The sequence below is a fragment of the Dendrobates tinctorius genome, unplaced genomic scaffold (genome assembly GCF_039654945.1).
Source record: "Dendrobates tinctorius isolate UK_male_01 unplaced genomic scaffold, ASM3965494v1 ptg000232l, whole genome shotgun sequence".
Classification (NCBI taxonomy): Eukaryota; Metazoa; Chordata; class Amphibia; order Anura; family Dendrobatidae; genus Dendrobates; species Dendrobates tinctorius.
The window spans coordinates 12,759,614-12,783,257 of NW_027361899.1; the positions used below are offsets into that span (position 1 = coordinate 12,759,614).

General features: G+C 48.3%; 1 protein-coding gene across 6 annotated transcripts in view; it reads left to right on the forward strand.

Moving 5' to 3' along the window:
* BABAM2 (BRISC and BRCA1 A complex member 2) overlaps nt 1–23,644 on the forward strand; it is a 142,420-nt gene that overhangs the window by 47,819 nt on the left and 70,957 nt on the right. The window lies entirely within an intron of this gene.

Sequence of the window (23,644 nt, forward strand, 5' to 3'; positions counted from 1 at the left end):
GGGTTAATTGAACATCACAGCACTCCAGTTATGGGGTCTCAGCTTGTGACGCCCCTGGTATAATACCTGAACATGTCAGCTGCTGTGACCCGGCCGCTCGCTCTGCACCCCGTGGAGTATGGGATTTCTGCCTGGCCGTGCACACATTTTGGCCCTGATCCTGATGATCAGTCAGAGGAAATCCATCCCAGTCTGTCTGTGCACTGGGACCAGTCTTCTCTCTCCTCTCGCTGGGACTCTCTGGTTTGGGGCATTTTGCCCAATTGTTTTTGTCTAGACATTATGCTAAAGGCAAATGAGTTCCTCCTGTTTGCTCCGCTCTCCGGTGACAGCAGGATTCTCTCCTGTCTGGTTCCTGTCTTCACTTCTGTACTAGCCATGTTATTGTCATCGTGTACTGAACAGGAGGAGGTCTGGCACATAACCGGGGAGCGGGGGTCCGAAACATGGCAGATCCTGCAGGGGAGACCGCAGTGCTGCTAAGGAATGGAAGGCAAACGTTCTCATAAGTTACATGTAAAGAGTAGTGATGTCCCCAGAAGGGGCATCTGTGATGTCACCGCCAGGACAGGCGGCATCCTCATTGATGTCACCGCCAGGACAGGCGGCATCCTCAGTGATGTCACCACCAAGACAGGCGGCATCCTCATTGATGTCACCGCCAGGACAGGCGGCATCCTCAGTGATGTCACCGCCAGGACAGGCGGCATCCTCAGTGATGTCACCACCAAGACAGGCGGCATCCTCATTGATGTCACCGCCAGGACAGGCGGCATCCTCATTGATGTCACCGCCAGGACAGGCGGCATCCTCAGTGATGTCACCACCAAGACAGGCGGCATCCTCATTGATGTCACCGCCAGGACAGGCGGCATCCTCAGTGATGTCACCGCCAGGACAGGCGGCATCCTCAGTGATGTCGCCGCCAGGACAGGCGGCATCCTCAGTCATGTCACCGCCAGGACAGGCGGCATCCTCAGTCATGTCACCGCCAGGACAGGCGGCATCCTCAGTCATGTCACCGCCAGGACAGGCGGCATCCTCAGTCATGTCACCGCCAGGACAGGCGGCATCCTCAGTCATGTCACCGCCAGGACAGGCGGCATCCTCAGTCATGTCACCGCCAGGACAGGCGGCATCCTCAGTGATGTCACCGCCAGGACAGGCGGCATCCTCAGTGATGTCACCGCCAGGACAGGCGGCATCCTCAGTGATGTTGCCGCCAGGACAGGCGGCATCCTTAGTCATGTCGCCGCCAGGACAGGTGGCATCCTCAGTCATGTCGCCGCCAGGACAGGTGGCATCCTCAGTCATGTCGCCGCCAGGACAGGTGGCATCCTCAGTCATGTCACCGCCAGGACAGGCGGCATCCTCAGTGATGTCCCCGCCAGGACAGGCGGCATCCTCAGTGATGTCGCCAGCAGGACAGGCGGCATCCTCAGTCATGTCACCGCCAGGACAGGCGGCATCCTCAGTGATGTCCCCGCCAGGACAGGCGGCATCCTCAGTGATGTCGCCAGCAGGACAGGCGGCATCCTCAGTGATGCCGCAGCCAGGACAGGCGGCATCCTCGTTGATGTCACCGGTGATCTCTAGTGATGGATTTGATATTTAGGACGCGGCGTTTTCCTTGCAGATTGCGGTCTGTATTGCAGAGATGGAATATAATCTGATAATTTTCAGCATTGTCAGTGAGTTATATGAGGCCGTGTAATTATCATACAACAGTGGAGGCATATTAGTGATTTGCGTCAGTCACTGGGAAAATAGTTTTAATTAATTGACTTCTCTGCGGCCTCCTGTAATGAATGGTGTCGGCAGGAGAGCTAATTGGCTGTTATTTCTATGTGATTCACAGTTAATCTACTCGTGGTGCAGAAATTGCTGGCAACGTCGTCCGCTCGGCAAAATCGTCACTAACTGCAGAAATGGAGATAAGAATTAATTAGACCGATTTATTCTAAATGTATTTTACTGTTATATTTTATGTTTTGGTGACAACTGCACCGCAGCCGGACATCGCCGTGATCTTCCCCCATCACTTGCTGCTTGTTTCACAGCTGAATGACATTGTGTGACGGCCTCCAGCCCTCTCCTGCCAGGACGTGTAATCAGGAATGTCCTGGAGTCATTGGAAGGTGGCATCACCTCTGTTCCTTCATCCTTCTTGGCACCACACAGCCACAGAACAAGCCAGGGAATGACCGCAAGGGTCAAATTAGTCAGAAAAACAGGTGAACAGCAAATTGTAGATACCGGAGGAATTATCCAGATGGTTTCTAGATTTATATAATGGTGGAAATTTATCTCTGATTCCTGATAATGATAAAACATTGTAAAAAAAGATACCGTAATTGTCCTTTGTTGGATTAACAGCATACAGCTTTTGTTGGATAGAAACATAACTGCAGTAATTCCCGCTATGTGCAAGAATACAACTACTATAATACTGCCCCTATATACAAGAATACAACTACTATAATACTGCTCCTATATACAAGAATATAACTACTATAATACTGCTCCTATGTACAAGAATATAACTACTATAATACTGCCCCTATGTACAAGAATATAACTACTATATTACTGCTCCTATGTACAAGAATATAACTACTATAATACTGCCTCCTATGTACAAGAATATAACTACTATATTACTGCTCCTATGTACAAGAATATAACTACTATAATACTGCCCCTATATACAAGAATATAACTACTATAATACTGCTCCTATATACAAGAATATAACTACTATAATACTGCTCCTATATACAAGAATATAACTACTATAATACTGCTCCTATATACAAGAATATAACTACTATAATACTGCCCCTATGTACAAGATTTTAACTACTATAATACTACCCCTATGTACAAGAATATAACTACTATAATACTGCCCCTATGTACCAGAATATAACTACTATAATACTGCTCCTATGTACAAGAATATAACTACTATAATACTGCCCCTATGTACAAGATTATAACAACTATAATACTGCCCCTATGTACAAGAATATAACTACTATAATAATGCCTCCTATATACAAGAATATAACTACTATAATAATGCCTCCTATATACAAGAATATAACTACTATAATACTGCCCCCTATGTACAAGAATATAACTACTATAATACTGCCCCTATGTACAAGAATATAGCTACTATAATACCGCTACTATGTACAAGAATATAACTACTATAATACTGCCCCTATGTGCAAGAATATAGCTACTATAATACTGCCCCTATGTACAAGAACATAACTACTATAATACTGCTCCTATGTACAAGAATATAACTACTATAATACTGCTCCTATGTGCAAGAATATAACTACTATAATACTGCTCCTATGTACAAGAATATAACTACTATAATACTGCTCCCTATGTACAAGAATATAACTACTATAATACTGCCCCTATGTGCAAGAATATAACTACTATAATACTGCCCCCTATGTACAAGAATATAACTACTATAATACTGCTCCTATGTACAAGAATATAACTACTATAATACTGCTCCTATGTACAAGAATATAACTACTATAATACTGCCTCCTATGTACAAGAATATAGCTACTATAATACTGCTCCTATGTACAAGAATATAACTACTATAATACTGCCCCTATGTACAAGAATATAACTACTATAATACTGCTCCTATGTGCAAGAATATAACTACTATAATACTGCTCCTATGTACAAGAATATAACTACTATAATACTGCTCCCTATGTACAAGAATATAACTACTATAATACTGCCCCTATGTGCAAGAATATAACTACTATAATACTGCCCCCTATGTACAAGAATATAACTACTATAATACTGCTCCTATGTACAAGAATATAACGACTATAATACTGCTCCTATGTACAAGAATATAACGACTATAATACTGCCCCTATGTACAAGAATATAACTACTATAATACTGCTCCTATGTGCAAGAATATAACTACTATAATACTGCTCCTATGTACAAGAATATAACTACTATAATACTGCTCCCTATGTACAAGAATATAACTACTATAATACTGCCCCTATGTGCAAGAATATAACTACTATAATACTGCCCCCTATGTACAAGAATATAACTACTATAATACTGCTCCTATGTACAAGAATATAACTACTATAATACTGCTCCTATGTACAAGAATATAACTACTATAATACTGCCTCCTATGTACAAGAATATAGCTACTATAATACTGCTCCTATGTACAAGAATATAACTCCTATAATACTGCTCCTATGTACAAGAATATAACTCCTATAACACTGCCCCTATGTACAAGAATATAACTACTATAATACTGCCCCCCATATACAAGAATATAACTACTATAATACTGCCCCCTATGTACAGGAATAGATCTCCACACATACATGCAGGGTTCAGTATGAGTATGTAGGTATATGTAGAAGTCCTTTTATTCTTGGAGTTTTGTGCTGGATGTTGTGATGGGTTTTGTGTGTCGCAGTGACTTGTGCCTTTCTTGTGGGGGTCTATATGTTTTGCGGCATTTGAACCCTCTCACGCCTTTATTCTTCAAACACTCACCGCCATGAAGTGCATTTTGCTGCGGTGAGAGCGTTGTGCTGAGAGCTCGGTGGGTTGTTCTCCTTTTATAAGTGAAAGCGTTAATTCCCGTCAGTCTGGCTCTGTCTTGGACTGTGGGGACACTAATTGTCTCACTATGTGCGGCTTTATTACCAGGGTAAACATCACTGTCTCCTTTCTGCAGTCTCTTTTGTTTACAGACTTGAAAAGAAGTGTCTCCTATATTAACCCTTTCAGAGAGAGGTTTTGGCTGCTGCCGGCGTGATAATGCTCCGGCTCCTAGTGTTGCCGGGTTCACAAGGGCAGCAATTATCAGCCTGGTATATATGTATCTGTACAGACACTGCTTCACTCAGTTTCTGTTTTTAGAGTTTTTTGCCTTCATGTGGTTGTAATGTTCATCGTTGACCAACGTTTCCATTAGTCGTGTAGGAGTGATCATCATCTTCCGCCTGACGGTCCTGAATGGCCGGATGATTGGACTTACATTGCTTATTAGTCTTGTATTTATATGGACAGTCCGTGAGGTTTGGTGCTCCATCACCCTATGACCGACATATTGGGTTTCCTGTATGGTCGTAGCGCTGAGCACCAGCTCATCTTGCCCGTCCATCAAGACCTTGGATGTGACAGAGACCACCTGCTACATTAGGAGGAGGCTGCATCGATCCCCATTCATTCCTGCAGAAACAAAAGGGGACTCTTCACTTCAGCCCTTCCCGGACCTTCCATACGGTAATATCAGATTTTATCATTATTTTCTGTAGGGTGTGAAAACCTGAAGATGTTGAGGGGTTACAAGGTCTTCAGGGATGAGGGTCCATTTAGCTTCTCCATCAATAAGTGTGTTATGATGAAGCTTCTCCGTTAGTCTATTGGACAGCCAGTGTCAATGGATTAAGTATACCACCATTCCTGCACTTGAGGGTCCAGGGGTGATGGGTGGTCTGCCAGGGGTGGTTCAGTTTTCCTCTCTGTTCAGGTCATCTAATCCGATAAGGGGAAACAAAACAAACCTCTGTAACCAGGAGCACAGGATGTCATTAGATCCCTCCCTGTCCTTGAAATCATCTCTCATCATCATCTGTCTTCTGCTATTAGGAAGTGATAAAAGTTACATTAAGTACAAGATATTTGTTACAGTGACAAAGTGTCATAATAAACTATAGTGATGTCACCGCTGATCTCTAGTGATATACAGGAGACATTCCCAGTGATGTCACCTCTGATCTCTGGTGATGAATAGGAGACATTCTCAGTGATGTCACCGCTGATCTCTTGTGATGGATAGAAGGCATTCTCAGTGATGTCACCGCTGATCTCTAGTGATGTACAGGAGACATTCTCAGTGATGTCACCGCTGATCTCTAGTGATGTACAGGAGACATTCCCAGTAATGTCACCTCTGATCTCTGGTGATGAATAGGAGACATTCTCAGTGATGTCACCGCTGATCTCTTGTGATGGATAGAAGGCATTCTCAGTGATGTCACCGCTGATCTCTAGTGATGTACAGGAGACATTCTCAGTGATGTCACCGCTGATCTCTAGTGATGTACAGGAGACATTCCCAGTAATGTCACCTCTGATCTCTGGTGATGAATAGGAGACATTCTCAGTGATGTCACCGCTGATCTCTTGTGATGGATAGAAGGCATTCTCAGTGATGTCACCTCTGATCTCTTGTGATGGATAGGAGACATTCTCAGTGATGTCACCTCTGATCTGTAGTGATGGATAGGAGGCATTCTCAGTGATGTCACCGCTGATCTCTAGTGATGTACAGGAGACATTCCCAGTAATGTCACCTCTGATCTCTGGTGATGAATATGAGACATTCTCAGTAATGTCACCGCTGATCTCTTGTGATGGATAGAAGGCATTCTCAGTGATGTCACCTCTGATCTGTAGTGATGGATAGGAGGCATTCTCAGTGATGTCACCGCTGATCTCTGGTGATGGATAGGAGGCATTCTCAGTGATGTCACCGCTGATCTCTAGTGATGGATAGGAGCCATTCTCAGTGATGTCACCGCTGATCTCTAGTGATGGATAGGAGGCATTCTCAGTGATGTCACCTCTGATCTCTAGTGATGGATAGGAGGCATTCTCAGTGATGTCACCGCTGATCTCTGGTGATGGATAGGAGGCATTCTCAGTGATGTCACCGCTGATCTCTGGTGATGGATAGGAGGCATTCTCAGTGATGTCACCTCTGATCTCTAGTGATGGATAGGAGGCATTCTCAGTGATGTCACCTCTGATCTCTGGTGATGGATAGGAGGCATTCTCAGTGATGTCACCGCTGATCTCTGGTGATGGATAGGAGGTATTCTCAGTGATGTCACCGCTGATCTCTGGTGATGGATAGGAGGCATTCTCAGTGATGTCACCTCTGATCTCTTGTGATGGATAGAAGGCATTCTCAGTGATGTCACCTCTGATCTGTAGTGATGGATAGGAGGCATTCTCAGTGATGTCACCGCTGATCTCTGGTGATGGATAGGAGGCATTCTCAGTGATGTCACCGCTGATCTCTAGTGATGGATAGGAGCCATTCTCAGTGATGTCACCGCTGATCTCTAGTGATGGATAGGAGGCATTCTCAGTGATGTCACCTCTGATCTCTAGTGATGGATAGGAGGCATTCTCAGTGATGTCACCGCTGATCTCTGGTGATGGATAGGAGGCATTCTCAGTGATGTCACCGCTGATCTCTGGTGATGGATAGGAGGCATTCTCAGTGATGTCACCTCTGATCTCTAGTGATGGATAGGAGACATTCTCAGTGATGTCACCTCTGATCTCTGGTGATGGATAGGAGGCATTCTCAGTGATGTCACCTCTGATCTCTAGTGATGGATAGGAGGCATTCTCAGTGATGTCACCGCTGATCTCTGGTGATGGATAGGAGACATTCTCAGTGATGTCACCGCTGATCTCTGGTGATGGATAGGAGGCATTCTCAGTGATGTCACCGCTGATCTCTGGTGATGGATAGGAGGCATTCTCAGTGATGTCACCTCTGATCTCTAGTGATGGATAGGAGACATTCTCAGTGATGTCACCTCTGATCTCTAGTGATGGATCGGAGGCATTCTCAGTGATGTCACCTCTGATCTCTGGTGATGGATAGGAGACATTCTCAGTGATGTCACCTCTGATCTCTAGTGATGGATAGGAGACATTCTCAGTGATGTCACCTCTGATCTGTGGTGATGGATAGGAGGCATTCTCAGTGATGTCACCGCTGATCTCTGGTGATGGATAGGAGACATTCTCAGTGATGTCACCTCTGATCTCTAGTGATGGATAGGAGACATTCTCAGTGATGTCACCTCTGATCTGTGGTGATGGATAGGAGGCATTCTCAGTGATGTCACCGCTGATCTCTGGTGATGGATAGGAGACATTCTCAGTGATGTCACCTCTGATCTCTAGTGATGGATAGGAGACATTCTCAGTGATGTCACCTCTGATCTGTGGTGATGGATAGGAGGCATTCTCAGTGATGTCACCGCTGATCTCTGGTGATGGATAGGAGACATTCTCAGTGATGTCACCGCTGATCTCTGGTGATGGATAGGAGACATTCTCAGTGATGTCACCTCTGATCTGTGGTGATGGATCGGAGGCATTCTCAGTGATGTCACCTCTGATCTCTGGTGATGGATAGGAGACATTCTCAGTGATGTCACCTCTGATCTCTAGTGATGGATAGGAGACATTCTCAGTGATGTCACCTCTGATCTGTGGTGATGGATAGGAGGCATTCTCAGTGATGTCACCTCTGATCTGTGGTGATGGATAGGAGGCATTCTCAGTGATGTCACCTCTGATCTGTGGTGATGGATAGGAGGCATTCTCAGTGATGTCACCGCTGATCTCTGGTGATGGATAGGAGACATTCTCAGTGATGTCACCGCTGATCTCTGGTGATGGATAGGAGGCATTCTCAGTGATGTCACCGCTGATCTCTGGTGATGGATAGGAGGCCTTCTCAGTGATGTCACCGCTGATCTCTAGTGATGGATAGGAGGCATTCTCAGTGATGTCACCTCTGATCTCTAGTGATGGATCGGAGGCATTCTCAGTGATGTCACCGCTGATCTCTGGTGATGGATAGGAGGCATTCTCAGTGATGTCACCTCTGATCTCTGGTGATGGATAGGAGGCATTCTCAGTGATGTCACCGCTGATCTCTGGTGATGGATAGGAGGCATTCTCAGTGATGTCACCGCTGATCTCTGGTGATGGATAGGAGGCATTCTCAGTGATGTCACCTCTGATCTCTTGTGATGGATAGAAGGCATTCTCAGTGATGTCACCTCTGATCTGTAGTGATGGATAGGAGGCATTCTCAGTGATGTCACCGCTGATCTCTGGTGATGGATAGGAGGCATTCTCAGTGATGTCACCGCTGATCTCTAGTGATGGATAGGAGCCATTCTCAGTGATGTCACCGCTGATCTCTAGTGATGGATAGGAGGCATTCTCAGTGATGTCACCTCTGATCTCTAGTGATGGATAGGAGGCATTCTCAGTGATGTCACCGCTGATCTCTGGTGATGGATAGGAGGCATTCTCAGTGATGTCACCGCTGATCTCTGGTGATGGATAGGAGGCATTCTCAGTGATGTCACCTCTGATCTCTAGTGATGGATAGGAGACATTCTCAGTGATGTCACCTCTGATCTCTGGTGATGGATAGGAGGCATTCTCAGTGATGTCACCGCTGATCTCTGGTGATGGATAGGAGGTATTCTCAGTGATGTCACCGCTGATCTCTAGTGATGGATAGGAGGCATTCTCAGTGATGTCACCTCTGATCTCTAGTGATGGATAGGAGGCATTCTCAGTGATGTCACCGCTGATCTCTGGTGATGGATAGGAGGCCTTCTCAGTGATGTCACTGCTGATCTCTAGTGATGGATAGGAGGCATTCTCAGTGATGTCACCGCTGATCTCTGGTGATGGATAGGAGGCATTCTCAGTGATGTCACCGCTGATCTCTAGTGATGGATAGGAGCCATTCTCAGTGATGTCACCGCTGATCTCTAGTGATGGATAGGAGGCATTCTCAGTGATGTCACCTCTGATCTCTAGTGATGGATAGGAGGCATTCTCAGTGATGTCGCCGCTGATCTCTGGTGATGGATAGGAGGCATTCTCAGTGATGTCACCGCTGATCTCTGGTGATGGATAGGAGGCATTCTCAGTGATGTCACCTCTGATCTCTAGTGATGGATAGGAGACATTCTCAGTGATGTCACCTCTGATCTCTGGTGATGGATAGGAGGCATTCTCAGTGATGTCACCGCTGATCTCTGGTGATGGATAGGAGGTATTCTCAGTGATGTCACCGCTGATCTCTAGTGATGGATAGGAGGCATTCTCAGTGATGTCACCTCTGATCTCTAGTGATGGATAGGAGGCATTCTCAGTGATGTCACCGCTGATCTCTGGTGATGGATAGGAGACATTCTCAGTGATGTCACCGCTGATCTCTGGTGATGGATAGGAGACATTCTCAGTGATGTCACCTCAGATCTCTGGTGATGGATAGGAGACATTCTCAGTGATGTCACCGCTGATCTCTGGTGATGGATAGGAGGCATTCTCAGTGATGTCACCGCTGATCTCTGGTGATGGATAGGAGGCATTCTCAGTGATGTCACTGCTGATCTCTTGTGATGGATAGGAGACATTCTCAGTGATGTCACCTCTGATCTCTAGTGATGGATAGGAGGCATTCTCAGTGATGTCACCGCTGATCTCTGGTGATGGATAGGAGACATTCTCAGTGATGTCACCGCTGATCTCTAGTGATGGATAGGAGGCATTCTCAGTGATGTCACCGCTGATCTCTAGTGATGGATAGGTGGCATTCTCAGTGATGTCACCGCTGATCTCTAGTGATGGATAGGAGACATTCTCAGTGATGTCACCTCTGATCTCTAGTGATGGATAGGAGGCATTCTCAGTGATGTCACCGCTGATCTCTGGTGATGGATAGGAGACATTCTCAGTGATGTCACCGCTGATCTCTGGTGAGGGGCAGTATACATAGTCACAGTTGTTGTCTCTGTGTTTCTCCCCTCTCTTTGTTGCTCTGTTGGTTCTCTCTTCTTCCTATCTGTGGTCACTTCTATGTTTCCGATCTCGGGGTGATCTATGGACACGTTCTGCCTCTCACACACGTTTATGTTGCTCTCTGTGTATCCGCTTATCAGCTCTGTGGGATTTTCCATGCTTCTCCTTTAGGGTAAGTTCACACTAGATTTTTTTGTTTCTGATACATAACCTGATCTCTTGGCAGGAAAGAAGCTGCAGATAAAGTGCATGTTTTCCTCGGATTGTCTTGCGTTTTGTATTGTGTTTTTTTGTGTATTTTTGCTGTGTTTTTTGCGTACTAGATTCGTTTCTCGTGCATGCTGATAAAGTTTAGTGTTGGGGAAAAAAAAAGTCCTATTCTGTAAACCAGGTTTTGGCACAAAAACACAGCAAATCCTGATACCTGCTTTTTTGGTGCGTTTTTTTCACCACCCGTGGAAGTCAGTGGCTGAAAGAAGTGACATGCTCTATGTCCATAAAAACCATGTGTGTGCAGATTGCTGAAATGTCATAGGCTTTGCTGGTGCTGTAAAATGCAGCTGAAAATAAGCATAAAAAACCCACATAAAAACCGCCCAGTGTGAACTGAGCCGTAGGTCACTTTCTTGACGTTCTTGTTATCAGATGGAGATTTCCTTGTATTTATTTCCTGGAGTGAACTTATTGTTAACGACTCCCTATTTTCCTACTATTTTACAAATGCAGCACTGGGAGAATCGTGGACCCCCAGCAGACCCCAACATTAAATTATATTATGGCCAGAAAAAAGACAAGTTCCCAGGTCCTCATCTCCGGGTGTCTGTGGAGTCAGGACCTTGCATGTCGGGTGCTTGGTCTGTCTCCCTTCTATAACCCCCCCCCCCCCCCCCCCGACGAAAAGCAAAGGGGTCAAATCGCCTTAGTGAGTTTTTTTCTGAATTTAGGGATCTTTATTGCATTCTCCTGCTTTGTGGTTACATGGAGTGATGAGAATATGAGATTTGTAGGGGTCCAACCCCCGGCACCCCCACCGATCCGCCGCATGTACACACTTCATGGAGCAGATAGTGGCCATCCCCGGTACTGCAGCTTAGACCACATTCTGCTCAATAGGAGCTGAGCTGCAGTACCGAGAATGACCACTGCATGTTGTGTGGAGCTATGGTGGGTATATCCAGACACAGCTGCAGCTAATCAGGGAGGGGTTGCAGCGGTATTTTAGCATGATGATACTTGGCGTTAATCCGTCATGCACAAGTTGAAGGGGTCGTCCTGCACCTCTCACTCCTGCATCCTTTATGCGGACGGACGCAAGCTTGAGATCTATTGGCAGGTATTGTGCACTGGTCCTAATTATTACAATAGGGCATGGCAGGCGGCAGCGTAATCCTGGGGCAGGAGTTAGAGGCACGAAGACATTGGTGAAGCCCCGCGTATAAGGCGCTGCCTGCAGGGCTCTTATGAAGACCCCCATCACCGGCCCCTCAGTATATTCGTATTGTGGCCCCGGCTCTGGCAGAGCAAGCACTCAGAAGTCAGGGCGGCTCCCGGCGCTGCCTGTCCTGACCTGAGGGCTAATCATCCAGAGACGTAACTCCAGGAAGACCCGATCAATAATTGACTAATGGCGGTAACGCGCCTGTCGTCTGCCGGCTCCACGCTAACTGCTACTTGTAGATCGCCTATCAATAGGGCCCCGACGTTTAAGCTGAGCAATCGCATAAAAGGCAATTCCTCCAGACACCCTGTCCCCTGCTGATATTTGATACAACTATTACACCCATCGGGCAATGACTGATAGCGTCCGCGTCTCTTATAACGCTTTGGGTCTACAGAACGATCACTTAAAGTGCTTGTCCAGAATTGGAAAATCATGGTCCACATTCGTGCACAAACAGCGCCGCCCCTATAAACAGGTCGTGTATGGTATTGCAGCTCAGCTGTCTTTTAAATGATTGAGACGGAGCTGTAATACCAGACACCGCCTGTAGACAGAGGTGGCGCTGTGGACAAAGCATAAAATGCCTCTTAATAGCAGCGTTCCCTATGGGAAGTAAGAAGGAAGTTGTTTTTTGTTTTTGTTTTTTATTTTGCAGTTAAGACATTTAAAAAGTTTTTGCCCCTAGTAGTTGACAATCCCTTTAAGAGGTTTCGCAGCAGCAATCAGAGCTGGCTCCAGTCGCTGCTGTCAGCTGTATGTACTACACTCGTCCTGTAGGGGGAGTGTTCAGCTCCTGAGCAGGATCCCAGCTCCTAAACAATGTTGTATGTGTTCGGCGTCAGGAAGGGGTTAAGAGAGGTTTTACAGTTTTCAATAAAAAATGAAATATATCCCCTGTCTCTGAATGGGAACGAGGGTTATCCTGTGCTGACAGCAAGCAGAGATCCTGAGCGCTAAGATTACCCGAAACACAAAGCAAGAAGCCGGAGAACTTTTCATTTCACTCTTGGGCTCCGTTCACACGTTGCAGCTTTTTTCACAGCATTTTTTTGCCGCGTTTTTTGGTGCCGATCACTGGTGTGAAAGCTTTTCGTTTTTGCAGCGTATTTGCGCTTTCTCCTTACTAAAAAAAAGAAGCTGCTGAAAGAATGAATGGTGCGGTTTTCCCGTTCAGTCCGGCGTGTGCAGGAGACTTCTGAAATCTCACAACTTTCACAGATCCTGTAAATAAAAAGAAAAACCGCAAGGTGTGAATGCAGCCTGAGAGTATGTCAGCCGCTGTGATCCAAGCGCTGGTGTATTCTCGGGTCATGGGGTGCGCCCGACACAAAGGGCCGCACTTTGCTCTCATTCGCCTCTTATCAGTTGGATCCGTTTATGGCGGAGATCGGCGTCTGCTCCCCGCGCCGTCCTCAGATGACAGATTATCGGGAGGAAAAGAGACAAACATCACAGAAGCAGACACTGACAGGCAGGGCGGGGTTTTGCGTTTGATGTTTTTAGAATTTTACGTCTTTTTTGGTGAAGAAAACCAAGGAAATGTCTGAGATCGGAGAGTGAAAAATGTAACAAATGACGAAAATTAGAAGAAGCGTCATGAAAGTATCCGCAAGTTATGTCTGATGATGGATGACATAAAAGCCTAATAAAGCCAAGAAATCCAACATAATTATAATTTATATCGTACATTAAATAGAATTTGTTTTATTATTATTTTTTTTTATTTTTTTGGTGCCAGAGGCCAAAATTAGTCCAATCCCAAAACTGATCTCATTAGAGTCATGCTGTTTGGTTCCCACCTCTGGACGAGAACTTTGAGCCGAGCGATGTGTCTTTCTGCAGCCGACTCAGAGATCTATGGACCTGACTTTCTAATACACCCTCATCCCAATCCTGCACCTCCCCCCGCCTCGCCCCATCATTGTGGATCTGCTCCCGCCTCGCCCCATTACTGTGGATCTGCTCCCTGTACACTTTGTCTTGTACAGCAGAGCTGAGTGAGTGACGTAGCATAATACACCGTGAGCTCTGCTGCATCTATCATCGCTGGGAAGCTTATCGGCAGCTCTGAGGGGCGACTTTGGGCTTAATTGTTCCTTTTAGCTCCAGTTTGTGAATGAAAAGAGCCACCAGCAGCCGGGATTAAGGTGCCAGGTTGTGATCGGATAATTGACGCTTCCAGAGGAGCAGATAGGACCTTAATCCCCCGGTGATGAGCGCGTCCTGAGTGATCCGTGCGGAGGATAAAGCCTTCCATTTACTCCTGCTGATCCTGGCGATGGGGAGAGGCGCTGCTGCAACCTCCGCACCATCACCATCGGGACGTTCTTGTGGGGGGGTTTTTTTCTCGTCGTCCTTTGATCACAGAGAATTTTTTAAGAGCTTTGAAATAATCTGTCACCGGATTTACAAAGTTTTGTGTCTGTTTTTCTTCTGGAGGGGAACAATAAATGACAAACCACCCGAAAGTGGGGCCATTATCTTCCTTTATAGCGGACACCTGTCGGCTGTCCGGTAGCATCCGGGCGGCTCCCAGAATAAGTGGAGACCCCCCAGATTCCTGGAGGGGGTGACAAGTGATGTAGGGTGTCACACACATCCCAAATAAGCGATCCCATAAAGTTTTGTTTTGTCTTTTTTACCTCGACTCCGAGCTCGGGGCCTCACTTCCAGTCAGCAGGAACAAAGCAGTCAGGGTGCAAGGTCTGAATAAGGGGGACTTGGTCTGAAAAAGGGGGACTTGGTCTGAAAAGGGGGACGTGGTCTGAAAAAGGGGGACGTGATCTGAAAAAGGGGGACGTGGTCTGAAAAAGGGGGACTTGGTCTGAAAAAGGAGGGACTTGGTCTGAAAAGGGGGACGTGGTCTGAAAAAGGGGGACGTGGTATTGAAAAAGGGGGACGTGGCCTGAAAAAGGGGGACGTGGTTTGAAGAAGGGGATGTGGTCTGAAGAGGTGGTTGAAAAATGATGCGTGGTCTGAAAAAGAGGGACATGGTCTGACATAGTTGGAGTAGTCATTGTGTGTCATGAAAAGGGGTGGTCTGGTCTGTAAATGGGGGGGGGTCTAGACTCACAAAGGGAGGGCTGGATGAGAAAGTGTGCCATAGTTATGCCTACAGCACTCCCAAGCCGTCTCCTTAAGTCGGCTCTTTTGCCATAGTGATGGCTCCCTTCTTACACTTGCCCAGAGGAGCCCTCGTTTTCAGCTGGGACTAATGGTCGGTGTTACGTGTTACAGAACCACTCAGCACCCAGAATATGTTGTGCAGTTATATGTATGTATAATAGGTTCTATGTGAGATGCATGTCCCTAATGCATCAGCCCACAGGCTGCGCCCCTGGGCAGAGGGGACCTGATATTCTCCTTTTGTCCGCCCTCCCCCCACCTTTGTAATCCCCACAGTAAACATCGGCAGGCTCCGGCCACCTGCGGCTTTTGTAATGCCTGTCTGGCCTGCTGCTTTTCTATTGTCCGGCCCTCTGTATCTGTGTGATATATTCTGTGTCCTGTGAGTAAAGTGTTGTCAGACTGGAAATACGTGGAGAAGCAGTGATCTTTTATATGCGCCCATGTAACCAAGGAATTCCAGCCAGCGTCATTCATTCAGACTCCAGCCAAAGCAGAGCGGACCTCCGGAAACACGGGGTGGTACTGAAAGAGGTACTCCAGCTTGGTAGACCCCGTTACACTGGTGGCAGACAGCGGGATTTGATACCCCTTCTACTGGAGGAAAGAAATGAATGGAAAATAACTACCAGAAGTTAAAGAGGACTACATTAAATGACCTGGTGGAAGCCCGAGGGTTGATCGCCAGCAACAAAACAAAAGCGGATTTGATAGCAGCCATCATGGAACACGACAGTGCAGCGCCCCCCAATGTGAACGTGGAGGAGACCGAATTCCAGAGGGAGGTAAAGAACAGACTGGCGTTCTATGGCCCAAACCCTGCAGTAGAGATCATACGAGAGGTGATAGCTGATGTGCGTACTGATCAGAAGGAAAAGATGGCCGAGCGGAGCAGAATAGAGCTAGCCAAGATGGAGACGGCAGAGGTGACCAACCAACTGTGGAAGCTGTGCGGCGTAAAGTCCATTAGAAGCGCCCCGTACCACCCGCAAACCAATGGGTTGTGTGAACGCTTTAGCGGGACATTAAAACAGCTCATTGGGACTTTTACCAGGACCTACAGGGACTGGGAGAAATTCTTGCCACACCTCCTGTTTGCCTATCGGGAGGTGCCCCAAGAATCCACGGGGTTCTCCCCGTTTGAGCTGGTATACGGGAGACGGGTAAGGGGACCCCTAGACTTAGTGCTGGAACACTGGGAAGGGGGGGGCCTCATAGAAGGGGTACCTATTGTACCCTATGTGCTGGAATTCCAGGACTGCCTACAGGAGCTGACTCAGGCTGTAAGTTAGAACATGCAGGCGACCCAGCGGCGCCAGCGCGTATGGTACTATCGGAGGGCCAGAGAGCGCACTTTGGAAATAGGACAGGTCCTGGTGTTAGAGCCCACTAAGCAGAATAAGTTTCAAGCTGCATGGCAGGGGCCCTACCAGGTAGTGGGGAAAATAGCCGACACAACCTATAATGTCGCCGATTGTGACGACCCCAGGGTTATCCGCATGTTCCACGTGAATATGATGAAGCCCTACCGGGAGCGCCCTGAAGAGGTAGTGGCCATCTGTGCACCTGAGGCAGAGGATTTAGCCGGACTTCCCTTGCCGGATGTCTTAGGGGAAAGGACTCAGTCTAAAACATGGGACCAGGTACACTTGGGTGAAGTCCTAGGCTCCCGGGAGAGACAGCAAGCGGAGGCGTTGTTGAGGCTGCGACAGAGGATGTTTTCAGAGAGACCGGGGTACACTCGCCTGGCACAACACAAGGTTGAGACCCAGGATCAGACCCCCCTGCGACAAAACCCCTTCCGCGTCCCTGAGTCTGTACGAGAGGGGATGCGACAAGAGATACAAGAGATGTTGCGTTTAGGGGTCACTGAAGAGTCAGATAGTCCCTGGGCATCCCCCGTAGTGTTGGTGCCCAAGAAGGATGGGACTACATGGTTTTGTGTAGACTATCCTAAGCTCAATGAGAAAACAGTGACGGATGCATACCCAATGCCGCGTGTGGATGAGTTGTTAGACCGGCTGGCGGGGGCAAAGTATTTGACCACCATCGATCTATGCAAAGGCTACTGGCAGATTCCCCTTAGTCCTGACGCTATTCCCAAGTTGGCATTTGTCACCCCGTTCGGCTTATTCCAGTTTCGAGTTATGCCATTCAGGATGAAGAATGCCCCGGCGACCTTCCAAAGGCTGGCTGGCTGACCGGCTTCTGGATGGTCTCCAGGACTATGCTTGTGCCTACCTGGACGACATCGCCATCTACAGTGCGACATGGGAAGAGCATCTAAATCACCTAGAAACAGAATTGGACAGGATCCACCAGGCGTGAATCACCCTGAACCCAAAGAAGTGTCACGTGGGCAAATCAGAGGTTCAGTATTTAGGGCATTGGGTGGCAAGTGGGAAACAGCGACCAGAACCAGACAAGATTGAGGCCATAGCCAAATGGCCCATGCCACGCACTAAAACCCAGGTCATGGCATTTCTAGGGACAGCGGGGTATTACAGGAAATTCGTTCCCAATTACAGCAGCGTAGCCAAGCCCCTCACTGATTTGACCCATAAGAACCAACCCCGCCAGGTAACCTGGACCTCAGAGTGTGAGGAAGCCTTCCGCCAACTAAAGGACGCCCTCACCAATACCCCTGTATTGGCCGCACCCGATCCAACTAAACGTTTCCTGGTTCACACATACACTTCTATGTTTGGATTGGGGGCAGTACTGAGCCAAGTCGGGCCGGACGGCCAAGAACACCTGGTAGCTTACCTGAGTCGGAAGCTACTGCCCCGTGAAGTAAGCTATGTGGCCATCGAGAAGGAGTGCCTGGCGGTAGTATGGGCACTCAAGAAGTTGCAACTATATTTGTATGGACGACAGTTTTCCCTCCTAACGGACCATAATCTCCTAGTCTGGCTTAATCGGGTATCCGGAGACAACGCCAGATTGCTGCGGTGGAGTTTAGCCCTACAACCTCTGGACTTCACCATCCACCACAGACCCGGCAAACAAAATGGTAATGCCGATGGACTAAGTCGACAAACGGAACTTGTACCAACCCCATAAACTTCGGTCATCCCCAAACCGATCCGTTGAGGATCAGACTCTGTATGCCGATCGCGTCGCTGAAAAGGGGGAGCCGTGTTACAGAACCACTCAGCACCCAGAATATGTTGTGCAGTTATATGTATAATAGGTTCTATGTGAGATGCATGTCCCTAATGCATCAGCCCACAGGCTGCGCCCCTGGGCAGAGGGGACACGATATTCTCCTTTTGTCCGCCCTCCCCCCACCTTTGGGGGCCGCTAAGCCCCACCCCCTGCAGCGCCCCCTCCGGTAGCTCCGCCCACCGGAGCATGACGCTGCATGCGCCCTGCGTCCCCTATCTTTATCACAGGGGGCGCAGGCCGTGCGCAGTATGCGTTTGGCGGCGCATGCGTCCTTTTGACGGTGCGCCGACCTGCGCCAAACGCAACCTGCTGCAGTTTGGTTGCGTCGGCGCACCGTCAAAAAGGCGCATGCGCCGCCAAACGCATACTGCGCACGGCCTGCGCCCCCTGTGATAAAGATAGGGGACGCAGGGCGCATGCAGCGTCATGCGCCGGTGAGCGGAGCTACCGGCGGGGGCGCTGCAGGGGGCGGGGCTTAGCGGCGGCCGTGCGCAGGCCGTCGCTGCGCTCCAAAACGCTAGTGTGAAACTGGCCTAACTGTGTGATATATTCTGTGTCCTGTGAGTAAAGTGTTGTCAGACTGGAAATACGTGGAGAAGCAGTGATCTTTTATATGCGCCCATGTAACCAAGGAATTCCAGCCAGCGTCATTCATTCAGACTCCAGCCAACGCAGAGCGGACCTCCAAAAACACGGGGTGGTACTGAAAGAGGTACCCCAGCTTGGGTAGACCCCGTTACAGTCGGGTCAGATGGCCGCGTGCGATCCGAATTTCTGATCATACCTGGACGTGGTGCGATTGCAAGCTCCTCTGTCCAAGGAAAAAATCGGACATGTGCACGGCCACTTAGAATAACATTGGTCCGATCTGATGTTTGGTCGGATGGAAATTGCGGTCATCTGCACCTGCCCTAATGGAATCATTTCCGACCACCTAAGACCCCAATAGACAGTGCAGCTGAGCTGGAGCCGCGGATCCGAGCTGTGCCCCAATGGGGCCAAACAAGTAAATGTCAGTACGGTTGGAAGATGGAAACCGCATTTATCTCTGGTCTTCAGTGATCGCTCTAAAAGTCACAAATGAAGGGTCCCCCCTGCGCTCAGACGACTGGTGCAATACTAAGGGAACAGCGAAAACATAACCCGGAGCTGCGAAGCCCCCGATCCTGCCTCCGAGTGGTGCCGCACCCCGTCCATCTGGCGGTGTAACTCTACGTAACCCTCACGGTCCTACCAGGTCTAAATATAGAGGCGCGAAGGTGGGAAACGTGTCAGGACCTCAGTAAGTCAATAAACTCTTGGCTCGCTGTCGCCGCTCGAGTTTTATTGCTTAGGATGTCGGAATCTCCGCAGAGCGCCGCGTTTCTTTGCTGCTTCAGCTTCATTTTTAATACGACCCTTCCCCGATTTGTTTGACTTTACCACTTAGTTAATATCCTGCCGTGTGTAATCACAGATCGGAGACATCATGTTTTAAAGGGGTCATCCAACGAGATCCAGATACCGGTGCCGGTCCCAGCGCCTTCCTGCTTGGGTTTGATACACCGGAATGTGTCCTGTGGGGGCACAGCATTAGTTTTCTGTGAATAGGGGGTTGGCTGACTGCTCGCTTCAACGCCCAAGTATTTACCAACCTTGACCATGATAGGGAAGGAGAATGGCTAAATAGCATCTCCGGTAACTGAAAAGACAGCGGAGAGGGGGAGGAGGGAGATGCAGCTGCAGTGTGTGTGAGCCTGCATGCTGCGAGAGGGGAGGCAGCGCTTCAGCTGCACACTACTCACTGCATGGGATTAGAAAGAAATACAGTAGGTTTTCAGGCTTTGCACATTTCTGGCTCCACCACTGCCCCAGGAGGGATCTTCTTGTAATGACAAGCCCAATGTAATGGGGTTTTCCATCCTTTTATGCAAAGTGGCTAGAGAAAATAGATAGTTGCAAAAAGAAAGGAGTGTTACTGTCCGAAGAACTGCCACTCACATCAGACCGGAGGTGATGACATCCGATGCATATAGTTACCGGGGCACTGATAATGGGTGGGATATCAGAACCCTGATGCAGGAGCAGTGGGGGTCCGGAGAATTTCTCTGGCAATTTTGGAAAAATGGGTGTAAATCCAGAGCAGGGCTGACACTGTTATACCCTTATACGCGGTGCAGGGTCAGAGGGGCGGAGCATGACACATTGGATGACTAGTGATGCTCCGCCCCCCTGACCTCACAGTAGGTGCAGCACAATGGGTCAGTCTCTTAGGTTAGATCCAGATTGGGGGATATTTTCCGTTACTGGTTTGGTCGCAGATCTGTGGTCTGTGCTCCCTGCACGATATATATACTGCGGATTTTCTGTCCCCTGTGAACATTTCCATAAAGTTTGAAATGTTTTAAAAGTTTTCAATCCTCCTTCATGTGAGCAGCGTCTGATGTGATGAATTTTCATGTCTGGCGCTGTGTTGTGATCAGATCTGCTGCCGAGCAGCTGTGTGCGGTGCGTACGATGACACGAGGACCTGGCCGCCGTCAGGGACCTAATCCCTCTGCCGCTCACACGCTCGTGGACTCCGGCTATTCTGGAGCAGATGTCGGAGCCGCTGTGTCGGGAGCAGGCACCCGTCTGCCATTAATCCCCACTTTCAGTAAGTGGGGGCCGACTTCCAGTAGGTGGAATTAGGTCTTGTGGTTACAGTGCCCATGGCTGTGATTACCGGGCACCACGGGGTCTGTAACTGCATGGATGTCACGCTCCGCAGCGCCTCCACATACTGTACATCACTCTGCGGTCTATCTCTGTCCTGCTGGCTGGGAGGGGCAAGAAAATGTGAGATCTTTTACAGTTGTGGCCAAAAGTATTGACACCCCTGCAATTCTGTCAGATAATACTCAGTTTCTTCCTGAAAATGATTGCAAACACAAATTCTTTGTTATTATTATCTTCATTTAATTTGTCTTAAATGAAAAAACACAAAAATAATTGTCCTAAAGCCAAATTGGATATAATTCCACACCAAACATAAAAAAGAGGGTGGACAAAAGTATTGGCACTGTTCGAAAAATCATGTGATGCTTCTCTAATTTGTGTAATTAACAGCACCTGTAACTTACCTGTGGCACCTAACAGGTGTTGGCAATAACTAAATCACACTTGCAGCCAGTTGACATGGATTAAAGTTGACTCAACCTCTGTCCTGTGTCCTTGTGTGTACCACATTGAGCATGGAGAAAAGAAAGAAGTCCAAAGAACTGTCTGAGGACTTGAGAAACCAAATTGTGAGGAAGCATGAGCAATCACAAGGCTACAAGTCCATCTCCAAAGACCTGAATGTTCCTGTGTCTACCGTGCGCAGTGTCATCAAGAAGTGTAAAGCCCATGGCACTGTGGCTAACCTCCCTAGATGTGGACGGAAAAGAAAAATTGACAAGAGATTTCAACGCAAGATTGTGCGGATGTTGGATAAAGAACCTCAACTAACATCCAAACAAGTTCAGGCTGCCCTGCAGTCCGAGGGTACAACAGTGTCAACCCGTACTATCAGTCGGCGTCTGAATGAAAAGGGACTGTATGGTAGGAGACCCAGGAAGACCCCACTTCTTACCCAGAGACATAAGCCAGGCTGGAGTTTGCCAAAACTTACCTGAAAAAGCCTAAAATGTTTTGGAAGAATGTTCTCTGGTCAGATGAGACAAAAGTAGAGCTTTTTGGGCAAAGGCATCAACATAGAGTTTACAGGAGAAAAAAAAGAGGCATTCAAAGAAAAGAACACGGTCCCTATAGTCAAACATGGCGGAGGTTCCCTGATGTTTTGGGGTTGCTTTGCTGCCTCTGGCACTGGACTGCTTGACCGTGTGCATGGCATTATGAAGTCTGAAGACTACCAACAAATTTTGCAGCATAATGTAGGGCCCAGTGTGAGAAAGCTGGGTCTCCCTCAGAGGTCATGGGTCTTCCAGCAGGACAATGACCTAAAACACACTTCAAAAAGCACTAGATAATGGTTTGAGAGAAAGCACTGGAGACTTCTAAGGTGGCCAGCAATGAGTCCAGACCTGAATCCCATAGAACACCTGTGGAGAGATCTAAAAATGGCAGTTTGGAGAAGGCACCCTTCAAATATCAGGGACCTGGAGCAGTTTGCCAAAGAAGAATGGTCTAAAATTCCAGCAGAGCATTGTAAGAAACTCATTGATGGTTACCGGAAGCGGTTGGTCGCAGTTATTTTGGCTAAAGGTTGTGCAACCAAGTATTAGGCTGAGGGTGCCAATACTTTTGTCTGGCCCATTTTTGGAGTTGTGTGTGAAATGATCATTGTTTTGCTTTTTGCTTCATTCTCTTTTGTGTTTTTTCATTTAAGACAAATTAAATGAAGATAATAATACCAAAGAATTTGTTTGCAATCATTTTCAGGAAGAAACTGAGTATTATCTGACAGAATTGCAGGGGTGGCAATACTTTTGGCCACAACTGTACCGTGAGAAAAGATTTGGATGTGTCTGGAGTATGTCTTTTTTTTTCTTTGCGATGGACCAATGTAGGAGGTCTGCTCCCTGCCCTGTAGGAGGTCTGCTCCCTGCCCTGTAGGAGGTCTGCTCCCTGCCCCTGTAGGAGGTCTGCTCCCTGCCCCTGTAGGAGGTCTGCTCCCTGCCCCTGTAGGAGGTCTGCTCCCTGCCCCTGTAGGAGGTCTGCTCCCTGCCCCTGTAGGAGGTCTGCTCCCTGCCCCTGTAGGAGGTCTGCTCCCTGCCCCTGTAGGAGGTCTGCTCCCTGCCCCTGTAGGAGGTCTGCTCCCTGCCCCTGTAGGAGGTCTGCTCCCTGCCCCTGTAGGAGGTCTGCTCCCTGCCCCTGTAGGAGGTCTGCTCCCTGCCCCTGTAGGAGGTCTGCTCCCTGCCCCTGTAGGAGGTCTGCTCCCTGCCCCTGTAGGAGGTCTGCTCCCTGCCCCTGTAGGAGGTCTGCTCCCTGCCCCTGTAGGAGGTCTGCTCCCTGCCCCTGTAGGAGGTCTGCTCCCTGCCCCTGTAGGAGGTCTGCTCCCTGCCCCTGTAGGAGGTGCGCTCCCTGCCCCTGTAGATGGTGCGCTCCCTGCCCCTGTAGGAGGTGCGCTCCCTGCCCCTGTAGGAGGTGCGCTCCCTGCCCCTGTAGGAGGTGCGCTCCCTGCCCCTGTAGGAGGTGCGCTCCCTGCCCCTGTAGGAGGTGCGCTCCCTGCCCCTGTAGGAGGTGCGCTCCCTGCCC